Here is an 18,435-nt window from a genome sequence, read left to right on the forward strand (position 1 = left end):
ATTTTGGAACATGAACGATGTGGCGCCATACACCTTCTCTTGGCCCGAGAGGTGTTCACACATATTTGGACTACGTTGTACTATTCATTAGAGAAATCAGTAGTACTTAAGGAGTGAGATGTAACTACAGGGGAAAAACAGTAATTTGGCCTAATTGTACTTACGAGTATCTATGAAGGGTCATCGTACTCATTATTGGTTATATCCGATGGACACAAAAATATATCTGTGGTAAGAAGAATTTAGCTATTGGTCTTTAGTGGAATGCCTGACAGTTAACTGATGATGGATTTCGTGGTTAAAGAGTTTAGTCAGCTATTCACGGACCGTTAGAGCTTCGAGCCACAGGTTCATTAGGTTCCTTGGGTAGTTTGGATAAAGTCAAGAACCAGTGTTTGAGTTAATTTGAAATGTTCAAATTGACAAGAGGAAATTCGATTATATATGATATGTGATATCAAACTATAGGATAAAAATATAATATGATTATATTTATTAATATTTTAATTGGTTAATTATATGATAATTAACCCAAAAATCATGTTTGGACGTGGGTTAGTGGGGCAGTGTCGGTTATTGTAACCGATAAAATAAAAATGAAATAGTTTCATTTTGACTCGTCGTCCAAAAAGAAATTAGAGAGATCGTGCTGGTGAATTGAAAAACGATCGCTTAAGAATTTTGAGAGCCTATACAATAGTTACTTCTACCTAAACGATCGTCCACTTCACGCCTAAACGATCGCACACTAGTTCCTACACGATCGCATGGCTTCTCTAAACGATCGTAGTGTGTGTCGAGTTTGTTAAATAATAGTATACCATTTCCTAAACAATCGTTCAGTAAAACCTACATGATTGTGTAGTGTGTCCTAAACGATAAGCGTCGTGCTATGCGATAGCGCCTTTTTCCCTCCCACTTGCTTATCGCCTACACAATCCATGCTTCCTCCTTCCTCTACCAAATTCACCAAAGACCACACTTTGAGTTCTCACTCCGAGAATACCCGGGGCTCTTTTCTGGTGGTGTCGTCCTCACGACGTTCGTGTTCGTGCGGTTGTTCGTACTGCTATAGTCGACGTTGTTGTTGAGCATTGGTTGATCAGGTGGAAGGTTCCGCTGCGTTGAGTTTCGAAGATTAAAGATTGTCTTCAACTGGTATGTCATTCTCTCCCTTGTTATTTTGTTGTTCATAGCATATCGTTAATTAAAATTTGTTTGCATAACTGTACGTTTGAATGCATATTGTTGTATTTCGGTCATGGTGAGATCGAAGCGATCCGAACGCACTCATGGAACTCTTCGGTAAGAGATCCTTCAAGGCGATCCTCTTATTTGTATAGGTGAGAATGACGAGATCGCCAACTCAACAAACCTACAATTTTGGGGATTCATTTGATTTGAAAGCTAGGAACATAGCTATACAAGAATGAATTCACTCCTTCCCCAATGTCGAGGCAAGTAGATAAATTGCTCCCTTAAGTGCTAATTTTGAGGCTTGAATAATGTGGCGCCGCATTCTCTCCTGGCTCGAGAGGGGTTTGGTCATAATTAGACTATGATTTATTGTTCAAGGGATCGATGGTACTTAAGGAGTTAGATGTAACTATAGGGGCAAAATGGTAATTTTGGTCCAGCTGTACTTACGAGCAATTTGTGAAGGGTCGTTGTACTATTGATTGGTTTTATCCGATGGACACAAAAATATATCTGTAGTGCGAAGAGTGCAACAGTTGGTCTTTAGTGGAGTGCTCGACAGTTAGCGGATGGTGAATAGTTTAATTAAATAGTTTAATCAATTATTTACGTACCGTTGAAGCTTCAAGCTACAGGTCCATGAGGTCCCCCTCGGTAGCTCAACAAAAATTAATGAGAATCAATTTTTGGATTAATTTGAATTGTTCAAATTAATTGAGGGAATTAATTATATATAAAATAATTAATTAAATTTTAATTATATATAATATAATTACTATAAGGTTATTTGACACATTATAATATTAAGTATTTATTTGAGAGAAATATATATTTGCATATGATTCAAATATGAGTTATGTGAATTAGATTTATATAATTAAATTTAATATAAATGGGGTTCATATTTTATATCTTTATTGAGAGAATTAAACTATAGGTTATATTGTACGGGACACAATATCAAACTATAGGTTATATATTATATTTGATATAACATATAGTTTAATATATTATATGATAAAGTATTTATCATATATATATATATATATATATATATATATATATAATTTTTTAAAAAAATTATTTTTGTTAATCTTATTTTTTATAAAAAAAAAACTAATTATGGGAGAGAGTTCCCACCTTTTACTCTCTCAAATGTGACAGTGAGGAAGCCCCTTCATTCTTTGCAGTGTTGTGAAAAAAGGGATTAAGAAATTCTCTCTACACAGTGTTATATGAAGATTTTCTTCCTTCTCCTTTCTCTCAACTTTCTATCCCTCTCTAAATCCAAAATAGTCAGAGCCTCACTACTTCTGGGTTCTCATCCTAAGAATACCGTGGTAACTTTTGTCGTTGTGCCCATTTGAAGATTGATAAATTTTATGTGAAATTTGGTCTTCAAAGGTAAGGGTTCCAAACCCATTTTGTTTTTCTATAAATTCGTTATTAGCATGTTGTAGTTATTTGTTGTTGAATGCATAATTATCGTTATGTTCGCTATAAAATTTCGATTATGTAAAATCTTGGGAATTCCGCTTCCGCTTATGGTTCCTTCAGAAGTATGGTTAAGCAAGGCAAAAAAATTGAAAATGACTACCTATGCCAATAAGGTACACCTTCATTTTCGGTGGCTCAATCATAGGAACTCCAAAGTTAAGTGTGTTTAGTTTGGAGCAATCTAAGAATTTCCTAGGATGCATGTGAGTGAGGACAAAGCATACAATTGAAAGGACCAGTGTTGGTTTCTGGGGATATCCTTCAATCTTGGAAGCATAAGAGGATAACGTGTCAAGTTGTACTACAAGAAAAATGAGTTTCCCCAATGCCTAAATCGATCATCCGGAGTTTGGTCGTCGGGAGAAATAATGTCTCCAGCCGTCGTCGCCGCCGCCGCCTGCCAGTAATCTTCCCATTTTATTTTCTCTTATTTTTTATATTAATTTAAATAATTATTTTTCAGTTTGTGCAATTTTTTGTGGATTAAGTTTTTATTGTGGAATGTGGATTAATTTATGGATTGAGTTGTTATTGTGGATTGTAGATATTTCAATTTATGCAATTTTTTGTGGATTGTGGATTAATTTATAGCATGTTATTGTGGATTAATTTATAACATTTTATTGTGGATTGAGTTGTTATTATGGATTGTGGATGTTTCAATTTATGCAATTTTTTTTTATTATGGATGTTATTGTGGATTTTTTTTAATTAACATTGTTTTTTATTTAAGCCATGGATTGTGAATGTTTCAACTTATGCATTTTTTTTTATTATATATGGATGTTATAATTCACTTAATTTTGGACTTAGTTTAGGGGGAAAAAATCAATAACATTAGAGGCAAAAAAAGTCAAATCATGTATTATAAATTAGTTAAAATTTTAAATACTCCGAACAAACTTGGAATTTTGTATTAAATTAATTAAAATTTATGCTTAATAAAGACTTTGTACTTTGTCCTCTAATCCAGGTTATTGTTTTGGATTACAAGTTGATCAGAAAAGATTTATTTTTAAGGATGAATAAAGAATGGACTAAACTAAGGAATAAGTTATCAGTGGAGAATAGAGAAGGAGTATCCCAGTTTTTAGATATGAAAAAGTTTCATATTAATGATTCCGGATAAATAAGATGTCCATACAAGAATTGTATGGATTCAATTTGGGAAAAGATAGATATTGTGGAACGACATCTATTAACATATGTAATATCTCCCTCATACTGTGAATGGGTATATCATGGAGAGTCAGTAAACTTATCTAGAAGTTTTGAAAGTCATACAAGTCATTCAATACAGAATGTTGAAGTAGATAGTATAGAGAGTAATGCTGTCAAAGAAAATGAGATGTTGAATCTTATAAACGATTTACAAGTTCCAATTGAAAACGAAAATGCAAACGAAGGAAGGATTGAGAATGAAATGTCCTCTAATGGTCAAGAAAGAGATACTATGAACTTATTCGAGGATTTAATGACCGGACCACGTAATGAATTATATCATGTTGTTCACAATTTTCGTCCTTGAACTTTTTAGTGAAGTTGATGCATATCAAAGTTCTCAACAGTTGGAGTAAAAAATCATTTGACATGTTACTGGAATTGTTAAAAGCAGCATTTCTAGCTAGCACCTCTATACCTACTTCCTTTTATGAAGCCAAGCGAAAATTGCGTGATTTAGGCCTAGGTTATGAGTCTATTCATGCATGTAAATATGATTGTGTGTTGTATTGGAAAGATTTTGCAAATTTGCAATAATGCCTCATTTGTGGTGAGTCTCAGTACAAAGTTAATGATGGAAATGGTAAAAAAATACCACATAAGGTAGTGCGTCATTTTTCATTGATATCGAGATTAAAACGATTGTTTGCATCAAAAGAAGGTGCTTCTGACATGAGATGACATAAAGATAAGCGAGTTGAAACAGAGGATGTATTGCGACATCCAACTAATGCAGATGGGTGGAAACATTTGGATCGTGAATTTTCTCATTTCGCTTTAGATCCCCAAAATGTTCGTTTGGGATTAGCTTCAGATGGGTTCAATCCGTTTGGAAATATGAGCACATCTTATAATATGTGGCCTGTGGTGATAATTCCTTATAATTTGCCCCCTTGGAAATGCATGAAGGAAATAAACTTCTTCATGTCTTTACTCATACCTGGTCTAAAATCTCCTGGAAAGGAAATTGATTTTTACTTGCAGCCATTGATTGAAGAGTTGAAAGAGTTATGGACAATTGGTATACGAGTTCGATGTCTGCTCGTTCTCCCCTCTTCAATTCCCAATGAACAATCAAGTGCTAAGTTTCAGATCAGTGAATAAAATAAACCACTCATGATTTTGTTACTGGTAAGTTTTTTTCAACTATATGCTACCTTATTATGGATGATTAATGACTTCTCTGCGTACGGTGACCTATCTGGGTGGAGTACAAAAGGTTATCAAGCATGTCCAATATGCAAAGAAGATAATTCGTCCTTCGGGATAAGAAAAAATATCATTTATGGAACATCGACGTAATCTTCTAGAGAATCATAGTTGGTGTCGAAGTAGACAACATTATGGAAAAGTTTAACGTAGACCTCCACCAGCCGTAATGAATGAAAAAGAGATCTTACAACAAATAAATACGCTAAACTTTTCTGTGCTTAGCAAACAACCATCGAAGTAAAATAAAAAAAGAAAACGAATTCTAAACTGGACTAAGAAAAGTATTTTTTTCCAACTTCCATATTAGTCCAGACTATTGTTACGACATAAATTGGATGTAATACATATTGAAAAAAACATATGCGGCAATTTGGTGGGCACATTGTTAAATATTGAAGGAAAGACAAATGATACAACAAACGCTCGATTAGGCTTATAAGATTTAAAGATAAGGATGGGCCTACACTTGATACAGGTCGATAACAGATTTGTAAAACTACACGCAGCATACACATTAACTAATGGTGAACGGATTTCGTTTTGTAAGTATTTGAAATCAGTAAAATTTCCTGATGGATTCGTATCTAACATATCACGAAGTGTGAATGACAAAGATGGAAAAATATCGGGACTGAAAACACACGACTGTCATGTGTTACTTCACAGACTACTCCCTATTGGTATTCGAACATACCTATCGAATAACATATCCACTGCTATTGTTAAATTGTGTACATTCTTTCCCGACTTATGTGCAAAGACAATATGTGTAGTGATTTGAACAGTCTACAAGCAGACATCATAGTCATACTTTGTAAGTTGGAGAAAATATTCCCGTTTGCCTTCTTCGATGTAATGGTACACCTTGCATTTCATTTACCATATGAAACCAAAGTGGTGGGTCCAGTTAGTTACAGTTGGACGTATCCTATTGAAAGAAGTTTACAAACATTAAAAAAATTTGTACGGAACAAAGCACGTCCCGAGGGGTCTATAGCGGAAGCATATGCAATGAATGAATCATGGAACTTCTGCTCGCGATATCTAAGTGGGATTGAAACGAGATTCAATAAACATGAATGAAATGATGATAACATTCCCGATCATAAGATATTTGGTGAATTTGAATTATTTAGGCAGAGGGTACGATTAGTAGGGGCGTTAACTTTACGGACGCTATCAGCGGAAGAAAAGTGTATTGCACATTGGTACATTCTTAACAATTGTAAAGAAATAACAGACTATCGCAAGTACGTTTCAAACTTTTTCATTTTCTAAGTTCTAGGGTAAACCCTTTGATATAACATTTAAATGATCAATTTTGTAGGAACCATTTGAGGTTAATTCGTCGTGAAGCTCAAAGCACCTCTGACTTATATATAAAACATCAATATAAATTTCCCACTTGGTTCATATCTCAGGTATACATTTTTGGGGTTGATGCCTTAAAGTCTCGTGTCCTGTAGTTTGTAAACAGTATGTACGAACGCTTGTGTCGTTAATATATGATATTTACTTCACATCTTGTAATTTTGCTCGGTTACTTGTTTTATTTACTTTACCACAAACCAATAAACATAAAATCCCTGTTTATCTGTATGTGACTCAAGTATGTATGTAGTGACATACAAGTGGATCATGTCTTGAGTGATAACCAAAATGGTATATAGTATATGGATATGAGAGGCAAACCTTATCCTGGTAACACTACGAATGCGGCTCGTTTTGTAGAATGATCACAAGTATTGTGACTTATCACAGATGGTCTGATCCTGATCATTTGTGTTGGGGACATGCGAGTGGGGGCGTCCTATACAAAGAGTTTGTATAAGACCTGACCACGAAGTATTAATGTCTCGTTATATAACACCATTCATGACAGAGACTTCACTTCACTAGGATGACTATAGGTAATATGACCTCAATCCTGAGTGAGTTGGGAACTCTTTCCATTGAGATCGATCCTTTGATTTGTATGGGTGCGAGTGGCCAGGTCGCCGATTCAAACCTACCATTTTGGGGATTCGTTGGATTTGGGAGCTGGGAACTCAGCTACACAAGATGGAATTCACTCCTTCCCCAAAGCAGGGATAAGTAGATAGATAGCTCATTTAAAGGCTGATTCCGGGGCTTGAACGATGTGGCGCCACACACCTTCTCTTGGCCCTAAAGGTGTTCACACATAGTTGGACTATGTTGTATTGTTCATTAGAGGAATGAGTGGTACTTAAGGAGTGAGATGTAACTAAAGGGGCATAACAGTAATTTGGCCTAGCTGTACTTACGAGCATCTGTGAAGGGTCATCGTACTCATGATTGGTTATATCCGATGGACACAAAAATATATTTGTGGTAAGAATAGTTCAATTGTTGGTCTTTAGTGGAATGCCTGACAGTTAACAGATGGTGGATCTCGTTGCTAAAGAATTTAGTCAGCTATTCACGTACCGTTAGAGCTTCAAGCCACAAGTCCATTAGGTCCCCTGGGTAGCTTGGATAAAGTCAAAAACCAGTATTTGGGTTAATTTGAAATGTTTAAATTGACAAGAGGAAGTTCAATTATATATGATATAATTGGATTGGTTAATTATATATAATTGGCAAATGTATGAGATAGATTATTTTGGAGGAAATTAGATATAAATATGATTTATATCAAGTAGTGGAGAAAATACTATAGTAGATATGTGATATCAAACTATAGGATATAAATATAATATGATTATATTTATTTATTAATTAATTGATTAATTATATGATAATTAATCCTAATATCATGTTTGGACGTGGATTAGTGGGCAACGTCGGTTATGGTAACCAATGGGTTAAAATGAAAATACTTTTCATTTTTGAATCGTGCAATCGATAGTTCTTCGTCAGATCGCCCAAAGAGAATTTGGAAGCACGCGTTGGTGAAAGTAAACGATCGCTTGAGATACTATATGATAGTCGCTTCTTCGCCTAAACGATAGTCCATCTCGCGCTAAATGATCGCACACTCTCGCTTACACGATCCGATAGCTTCTCTAAACGATCGTATAGTGTGCCGATTTAACTAAATGATCGTATACATTTTCCTAAACGATCGTTCAATAAATCCTACACGATCATGTAGCTCATTCTAAACGATAAACACTTCTGCTATGTGATAGCGTCATTTTCTCTCCCACTTGCTTATCGCCTACACGATTTGTGTTCCTCCTTCCCTTACCAAATTCACCAAAGCCCACCCTTTGGGTTTTCACTTCGAAAATACCCGTGGCTCTTTAGTGGTGGTGTGGTCCCCGTTGCAGTCGTGAATTCGCGTTGTTCGTGCTGCTACAGTCGATGTTTTTCGCCGAACGTTGGTATAACACTTGAAGGGTTTCCGCTGCGTTGGAGTTCCAAAGTTTGAAGATAGTCTTCAATTGGTATGAAACTTTTTCCCTTATGTTTTTGTTGTTCATAGCATGTCGTTAATTAAATTTTGATTACATAAATGTATGTGTTGAATGTATAATGTTGTATTTCGGTCACTATGAGATCGGAGCGATTCGAACACGCTCATGAAACTCTCAGTATGAAATCCTTCATGCATTGTCATTTTGTAGCCAATAGGTTAGAGATGATTCATTTTTTGTAGTCATTTTTAATGTATAATTAATTATCAGGTTCTACAACGGCGCGAGAGAAAAGATATCTCCGATGATTTCTTTTCACTTGTAATGGGACCTTCGTCTTAGATGCACTCTTACAATGGATGCATTAGTAATGGGGTACGGTTTCACACTGTAGAACGTGATAATAGTTGAGCTACACAAAATCGTGGAGTACTAGTGGTCGGGGAGATCAGTGAGAACGCAAGTGTGCATAACAATTTCTACGGTGTTGTAGACGAAGTATTAGATTTTCAATATGCAAACAGAAGATGTGTTTTCTTGTTGAAGTGTAGATGGTTTGATACAAATAACCACAAAATTAATAGGACATATGTGGATTTAGGATATAAATCGATCAATACATCACACTTTTGGTATGTCGATGAGCCTTTCATTTTTGCTATCCAAGCACAACAAGTCTTTTAAATCAAATATGGTAGCAATTGAAAAGTTGTTCAAGTAGTCCAAAATAAGCGAATATGAGATGTACCAGAAGTGGATGATGTTGAAAACGCACAATTAGATTTATTAGAAGTGGAAAGTTGTTTAGTTGGACAAAGTTTGAGTTTTATGTGTGTTGGTTCTTATTTACTCAATTTGTGTGTTTTTTATGTTCGGAAGGTTCCATGTTTGTCGTGGGGGTGGGTAGAGTTTCATTACACTCGTCTTATTTATGAATGTTTACGAAGTTCTAATGTGTTGTGGATATTTACCGATTATGACATTTGAATGTTTTTGTTTTATTGTAGAATGATGTTCGGAGATGAGCTGGGATAATTGTTGAAGATGTTGTGTTCCAGATGTGTTCTAGACGTTGTTTTCATTTTATTTCTTCTATGTATTTGTGATATGAATGTTTATAAAGTTATAGTATCGACTTTGTTTTATATTAGGATATTGTAATTATTTATTTATTTGTTATAATATGGACTTCATTTTCGTTGTTTAATTATGTGAATCTTTATTTGGTTAATTATATTTTACAGGTTATTTAGATCAAATTTTAAAAAATTACAAATTATAAATTAAAAGTATTTCATAGAAAATTTGCATCGGGAGTTCTTATAACTCTTGACGCATCAAATAAACCGTATGGAGTTCTGGAACTCCAGACACATGAAACAACCATCGGGAGTTCGAAAACTCTCGACACATAGAAAACGGTGTCAGAAGTTAATCAGGGAACTCTCGACGCATGTATAGGGCATCAAGAGTTCCCCAATTTTTGACGCTGTATATCAGGTGTCGGCAGTTACTGGAACTCCAGATGCCCTATACATGCTTCGGGCGTTCCCCGACTAACTCCCGACGCCGTTTTTTCATGCGTCGGGAGTTTCTCTCCCAACGGGGTTTTCCCGACCAAACTCCCGGCGACTCGTTATTTCTTGGGAGAGCCTCTCCCAACGCATTTCCCACACTTTCCCGATGAATTATGACATCAGGAGAAGTTAGATTTCTTGTAGTGTTGCAAGAGATGCAGGGGAATGTTGGGGCAAATAAGATGTCGAATTTGGATTCCAAATCCTAGGCCTGGGGCGTTACGAATGGTATCATAGTGAAATCTCTTCTAGNCAGGGGAATGTTGGGGCAAATAAGATGTCGAATTTGGATTCCAAATCCTAGGCCTGGGGCGTTACGAATGGTATCATAGTGAAATCTCTTCTAGTAGGATGTAGTTCAGGGACGAACCAAGCGGAAGCTATTCGGTACGTAACACTCCGAGTTCAGGAGAAGTACATGAATGAACCGATATCACATTCGAATGAGAAGGATTCTGAGGACAGGGAAATATGGTTAAGAAAGACTTAAAAGAATTGGAAGTTACTACCTATACCAACAAGGTGAACCTTCCTTTTCGATGGTTTAATCATAGGAACTCCAAAGTTAAGTGTGTGTGTTGGGAATGTCCTAAACTCGTAGTTCGTAAATATTGTTAACATATTCTATTTATCAATAAAAATATTGTTGAGTATTTTATTCAATAAATTGTTGTTGATATTGCATTCTTTTATAAAAATCCAATAAACAAATCCATGGCTATAATATGAATACTTTAACTTTATGTGTCGACATAAAAGAGGATCAAATTTTAGTATATAGCTAAAAATGGTTTATAAGTATATGGATGAGATTGGGTACCTCATCTTGATGACACTATTAGATGCGGCCCATTTTGTATATTGATACAAATTATATTATCCAAAAATCATTCATGTAGAGACATGTGAGTGGGGCATCCCGTGCAATGAGTTTGCATTAGATCGGACCTCGAAATAGTCACTTTTCTTTGTAACAAATCGTTTAATGTTAAAAACTGACTATTTCAAACTCAATGACCTAGGGTAACTCGATCTTAATCCTGAGCTAACTATGAACTCCTGTTTATTTGAGATTATCCTTTGATCTGTATAGGTGAGAGTATTCCAACACCACCACTCAATAAGCCTCCCATTTTGGGGATAAGACCAGATAGATAGCTGGGGACATAGCTTTACAATATGAAATTCACTCCTTCCCAACTTAGGGTTAGTAAATAGGTTGTTCTTTTAAGCGTTGATGCCTAGTCTTGAATAACAGGCCCCACCCTCTCATGATAGAAAGAGTTATGATTTATAAGTTGGACTATAAATCAATTGTTCAATGGAGGATCAGTGGGAGCGTAAGGAGCAAGATGTATTTACAGGGGGTAAAACGGTAATCTTTGACCCAACTATAAATACGAATGACCTGTGAAGGATTGACTTACCGATTATGGTGAAAATGAACATAAATATAACTATAGTGAAGAGAGTGCAACTATCGAGCTGTAGTGGTATGTCTTGATAGTTAACGAATAGATTAATCCGGCTTAAAGAGTTTAATCGATTAATTACGAATCGTTGGAGCTCATGATCTGTAGGTCCATAAGGTCCCTCTACTAGCTCGTAAATTGGGTTAGTAAATTGAGTAATCTTGATGAGATTTGAAATTAGGGTTTAGAATTTGAAATATTCAATTAGGGTTTCTATTAATTGTGTTCGATACAACTGAAATGTTTAATTTTATCGAAATTAAACAAAATTGGAGAATCAATTAATATTTAAATTATGATTTAAATATTAATTACACTAAATTAAATTCATTGTAGTGAAATTGATGTTTTACTAATTTAATATTAGATATTAAATTAACCAGATTAATTAAAAAGTTTAATTAATTAGTTTTATCTAAAAACTAATTAATTGAATTAATTTTTATAAAACTAATAAACAAACAAATCAGTTTATTTATTAAATTGATTTTAGAAATCAATTTTGAAAAACAAAAGGGAAATGTCAAAAGTTGAAAATCTCCATTAAAAGTGCAAGCACCTTATTCATCCAGTTCCACTCAATCTCCATTAATTTCATGAAGAAGGAGTTGGCCTTCATGCAAGCTTTGTGATTGCATGTTAAAAGCTTTATAAATTGGAGTGCTAGGCTGAATGATGAGTTATGTATTCAGAATATCTATCAAAATTCTGCAGCATTTGAAACCCTCAAGTCATCTTCTTCAAGTCCTTCAAATTCAGCTCAATTTAGTGTTTCCACCAGACAGTCCTTGCAAGAGAATAGTAGAGATGATCTTTGTGGTAGTCTACTTGAAGATTGAAGTATCATTTCATGGAACTCAGCTAGTTTTAAAGAGGATTCATCAAAGGTATTGTGTTCAGCAAACCCTCTTGTAAAATAGTATTTCTAAAGCATGTTTTAAACTCAAATTTAGTGTAATTAGACTGCTTATTGATTCTGATTTTTTCCACTACATATTAGTTTACTCCATCAAAGCGTGCTTAGCTTGGAGCAATCCTATATTGAGTGACCTCTTGGGAATTTTCCTATGATGCATGTGATGCAGTTGATGCCCTAAGTCGCACAGGGTCCTTTAGTTTATAGTTGTATTATACAAACATTTTATTTATTTAATAAAATATGAAAGTGACAGCTTAAATGGTCTGTAGTAGATGGATAAGACTAGGTACCTTATCTTAGTGACACTACGAATACAGCCTGCTAGAGACATGTGAGCGGGAGTATTCTATACAAAGGAGTTTGTATAAGACCAGACCATAAAATGACTAGTCTCATTATATAATACCTTTCATAATAGAAACTTACATTTCACCAAGATGACCATAGGTGACATGACCTGAATCCTGAGTGAGTTGCGAACTCCTGCCTATGAAGGCGGTCCTTTGATTTGTATGGGTGAGAGTGGCCAAATTGTCGACTCAATAAGCCTACCATTGCCAACACGAGCGTAGCTCAACTGACATAGTGCTTGTACTATCGACCTTGAGGTCAGAGGTTTGATTCTCCCACCCCACACTTTAATCACAATACCTATGCAAAAAAAAAAAAAAAAAAAAAAAAACCTACCATTTTGAGGATTCGTCTAATTGAGGAGCTGGGAACATAATTACACAAGATGAAATTCACTTATTCCCCGACGTCGGGGTAAGTAGACAAATTACTTTCTAAAGGGCTAATTCGGGGCTTGAACAATGTGGCGCCACACCTTCTCCTGGCCCGAGAGGGGTTTGGTCATAGTTGGACTATGATTTATTGTCCATTAGAGGGATCAATGGTACTTCACAAGATAAAGTTCACTCATTCCCTGAAGTAGGGGTAAGTAGATAAATTGCTCTCTTAAGGATTGATCCCAGGACTTGAACGATGTGGTGTCACACATCTTCTCATGGCTCGAGAGGTGTTCATACATAGTAGAACTATGTTGTATTGTTCATTAGAGGGATCATTGGTACTTAAGGAGTAATATGTAACTACAAGGGCAAAATGGTAAATTTGACTGTTGTAATTACAAGCATCTGTGAAGGATCATCATACTGATGATTGGTTATATCCAATGGACATAGAAATATATCTATGGTAAGAAGAGTTCAACTGTCGGTCTTTAGTGGAATGTCTGAAAGTTAACAGATGGTGGATATCGTGGCTAAAGAGTTTATTCAGTTATTCACGTACCATTGGAGCTTCGAGCCATAGGTCCAAAAGAAACCCTTGGTAGCTTGGATACAAGTTGAGAATCAATTTTTGGGTCAGTTTAAAATGTTCAAATTGACAAGAAAGAGTCGATTATATATGATATAATTGAACTAGTTAATTATATATGATATAATTAACTTTATGTATGAGATAAATTAATTTGGAGGAAAATGGATATAAATATGATTTATATCTAGTGGAGGAAAAACAATATGATTAATATATGATATTAATCCATAGGTTATGAATATAATGTGATTATATTCATTGTCTATCAATTGGACGGTTAAGGGATAATAGGTCGGCATGTCTTCTGTTTTCATAACGGGTGAGTAAGTTGAAGAATCGCTTTGAGACGCTTAAATAGCTCACGGTGTGTTAAGCATTGAATGCGTAGACATAGTGTTGAAGTGTGTCATCCCTTAGTAAAACTAGTGCTTGAACGATCGCTTACTTATATGATAGTGTTGAGCGATCGCTTAACGCTTACACCTGCGCGTGTTATTTACTAAATGACCGTTTACCTTTTCCTAAGCGATCGTTTAGCGCCCGATATTTACTAAATGATCGTATAGACAATCACTTAGCTTTTCCTACATGATTGTTTAGATGATCGTTTACCTTTTCCTATACGATTGTATACTTTACTTAAATGATCAAGCATTTTGTCTATACGATAGACGAGCCTTTCTCCCACTTGCTTGATCGTTGTATACGATCTCCCTTCCTCTTCCTCCCTTCTACCAAATCCGAACAAAGCCTACCCTTTGGATCATCACTCCGAGAATACTGATGGCTCTGAGTGGTTGTGTCATTCCCGTTTCCTTCTGTTCGTGTGGAGACTGTTGGAGGTAGACGATTGGGATTTGCTGAACGATAGCTTACCGCTTCACGAAAGTGAGATTTTCTGTGAAGAATAAGTCTTCAACTTGTATGATCTCTTGATCTCTTATTTATTGTTCCTTTGCACATGTCAGTATTTTAGCGTTATGAATGTATATTAGTATGTTTGAATATATATGTAGAAATTTTGTCATAATGAATTGGAAAGATCCGTTTCCGCTCGTAGATACTCTTGAATAAGAGTTCCTTCACTTAGGTCATCGAATTGAAATAGTCAGTTTTAACAGTAAACAGTAGTAATAAAGAAAAGTGACTATTTCGTGGTCCAGTCTTATGTAAATGTCTTTTTCATAGGATGCCTTCACTCATATGTCTCCACATAAACAATCTCAGGATCATATCGTTTGTATCAATAAACAAAGTGGATTGCATCCATAGTGTCCCCAAGAAGAGGTACCCAACCTCATCCATATACTTATAGGCCTTTTTGGCTATAAACTAAAACTTGATCCACTTTTATGTCTCTACATAAAGTTTAAGTATTCATGCTATAGCCATGAGTTTGTTTATTGGATTTATAACAAAATGAAATTTCAATAACAACTTTATTAAAAGAAAAAAAAAATAAAAAATCCAACTCTAGATATGAGACTGTTTTTAGAAGTTTATTTTCATTTTTTTGCAGTATCTTAAAAAGTCATTCGATATTTTGCTTTTCTCTATCGGAAAATCAACCTCTCACTACCTTCCCTTATTGTTAGTGAAAATTGAGTTTAAAAGAGAAAAATGGCTTTCGAAAATCAACTCTAGATATGAGATTGTTTTTAGAAGTTTATTTTCATCTTTTTGCAGTATCTTAAAAAGTCATTCAATATTTTGCTTTTCTTTATTGGAAAATCAACCCCTCACTACCTTCCCTTATTGTTGGTGAAAATTGAGTTTAAAAAAAAAATGACATTCAAGAATCTCATAACGATTAAGTTGGGAAATGAATTCTCCTTCATATACTCCTACCTTGGACCTTAGTTTTGGACCTCAAGGGGTATCCATATTTTAGAGGGAGCGAGAAGATAGACCAATGTAGGTACGATGGAAGTCTGAACGTGATGTGGCGAGGCAAGGTGAGTGTGTGTGATTACCAGAGGGTTTTCGATTCCAACAACTTAAGACGATCCACCTGTAATAAAGGATGACAAATTTGTGGAGGCTCAATCACATGAACTACAGAAGATAGCCCATGAAACACCTTGAGGCATAAGACCAAGGAGTTTTTCTTGGAAAGTCTTATAACCCGGCTGAGGATTAAGGAGGAAGCTCAGAGTCTTATAACCCAGCTAAGGATTGATGAGGACAAAAAGGAAAGGTCAGAATTGTGGTTCTAGCAACTAGAACCAATAGAAAAAGCAGAAAATCCCTTTAGGAGAAACGGTACAGTTCCTTTGTTTTTATTGTAATAAACCTGGACACCTGGCTAGGAACTATAGGAACAGATGTCGTCTTACTAATGTATTCGTAAGGAAGGAGTATGCAACTGAGGGAATGTTCAAATTAAATTTAGACATTAATAAAATGAAATCTTCTGTGTATATGTTGTGTTCTATGAATGTTTGGCATGCTAGACTTTTTCATGTAAAAAAGAAATTAATTAGTAACATGATTAGGCCGGAAATGATACCTAAGTTATCCATGATTTAATTTATTCTGATTTTTGTGAATTTGAGGGCATCTTGACTAGGAACAATAAAAGATATTTTATTATTTTTATTGATGATTACTCCGATTATACTTTTGTATATTTTTCGAAAAACATAAGTGATGTGTTTGATGCTTTTAAATTGTTTGTATATGAAGTAGAAAATCAATTTAATAGAAAGGCTAAAAGACTTCGTAGTGTTAGGGGAACTGAGTAATACTCAGACAACTTTAATGAATTCTTTAACTCACATGGAATAATACATGAAAATACTGCACCTTACTCTCCTGAAATGAACGAAAAAGCCAAAAGGAAAAATAGAACTTTAGACGAGCTAGTAGTTGCTATTTTACTTAGTTCAGGAGTCGCATCTTATTGGTGGGGTGAAATTATCCTTACCGTGTGTTATGTCCTAAATAGAATCATAAAATCTAAAAACTCAACTTCACCTTACGAAATCCTCAAGAATAAGAAACCAAACTTGTCATATTTTAGAACATGGGGTTGTCTAGCCTATGTATAGATTTCATACCCGAAAAGAAGAAAGCAGCTAGCTAGTAGAGCCTATGAATGTGTCTTTATAGGCTATGTCATAAATAGTAAAGCCTATAGGTCCTATGATGTAGTAAACCAAGTGATCATTGAGTCAAATGATGTCGACTTCTTTGAGGATAGATTTCCTTTTAAATAAAAAATTAGTGGGGGCTTAGGATCCAATAGTCTAACCCTATTAGAAATTCTATGTCAACAGACGAAGCCAACCCAGAACCTAGAAGAAGTAAAAGAACTAGAACTGCCAAGGATTTTAGGGATGATTTCCAGACCTATAATGTAGAAGAAGGTCCTAAAGACCTAACAACTGCCCTTCTATAGATATCAACTTATGGCAAGAAGCTATAAATGATGAGATAGGCTCTCTTGAGTCAAATAGAACTTGGCACTTAGTAGATTTACCCCCAGGTTGCAAGAAAATAGGGTGCAAATGGATCTTAAGGAAGAAACTTAGACTTGATGGAACAGTTGACAAGTTTAAAGCTAGGTTAGTGGCAAAGGGCCTTAGACAAAGAGAAAACATAGACTTCTTTGGCACGTTCTCCTTTGTCACTAGAATTACCTCAATCCGTGTTTTATTCTCTCTCGCCGCCCTTTATAACCTCGTAGTACATCAATGGATGTAAAGACTGCTTTCCTAAACAGTGAACTTGAAGAAGAGAATTACATAGAACAACCTGAGAGTTTTGTTGTCCATGGTCAAGAAAATAAGGTTTGTAAACTAGACAAATCTCTCTATGATCTGAAACAAGCTCCTAAGAAATGACATGAAAAGTTTGACAACCTAATTCTATCTAAGGTTTCAAGGTTAATGAAAGTGATAAACGCATCTACTATAAGGTTGAAAATAATCTTTGCACCATTCCGTGTCTGTATGTAGATAATTTGTTAATCTTTAGGTCGAACTTTCATGTCATAAATGATGTGAAATCTACATTAAGTACAAACTTTGACAAGAAATACTTAGGAGAAGCAAGTATAATCTTAGGCATAAAAGTGATTAGATCTGAAAAGGGAATTTCTTTAGATCAATCTTGTTATGAAGAAAAGGTTCCAAAGAAATATAATTACTTTGAAAGTAAACTAACATATACTCCTTATGACCTTAGAGTTAAGTTGTTCAAGAACACTGGTGGCAGTGTTAATCAATCTGAGTATGCAAGCATCATAGGTAATCTAAATAGGTTGTTGATTGCACTATGCCTGACATAACTTATGCTATAGGATTACTTTATAGGTTTACAAGAAGACCTAGTAGAGAGCATTGGAATGCTATAGAAAGGGAAATGAGGTATTTGAGGAAAACCCAAAACCTAGGATTTCATTATCAGAAGTTTCCTGCTGTCCTGAAAGGGTTTAGCGATGTTGACTGGAACTCCCTCTCGGATGATTCAAAGGCTACAAGTGGCTATATCTTTAAGATTGCACTAGCGACAACTAGTGAAGAAGCAGGCTGACTTAGAAGTCTGCTATCAGAGATTCCCCTATGGGAAAAGTCGGTACCAGCCATATTGATCCATGGCGATAGTATTGCAACAATCACAAAAGTTTAGAACCG

This window comes from Benincasa hispida, chromosome 10 (genome assembly GCF_009727055.1).
Source record: "Benincasa hispida cultivar B227 chromosome 10, ASM972705v1, whole genome shotgun sequence".
Lineage (NCBI taxonomy): Eukaryota > Viridiplantae > Streptophyta > Magnoliopsida > Cucurbitales > Cucurbitaceae > Benincasa > Benincasa hispida.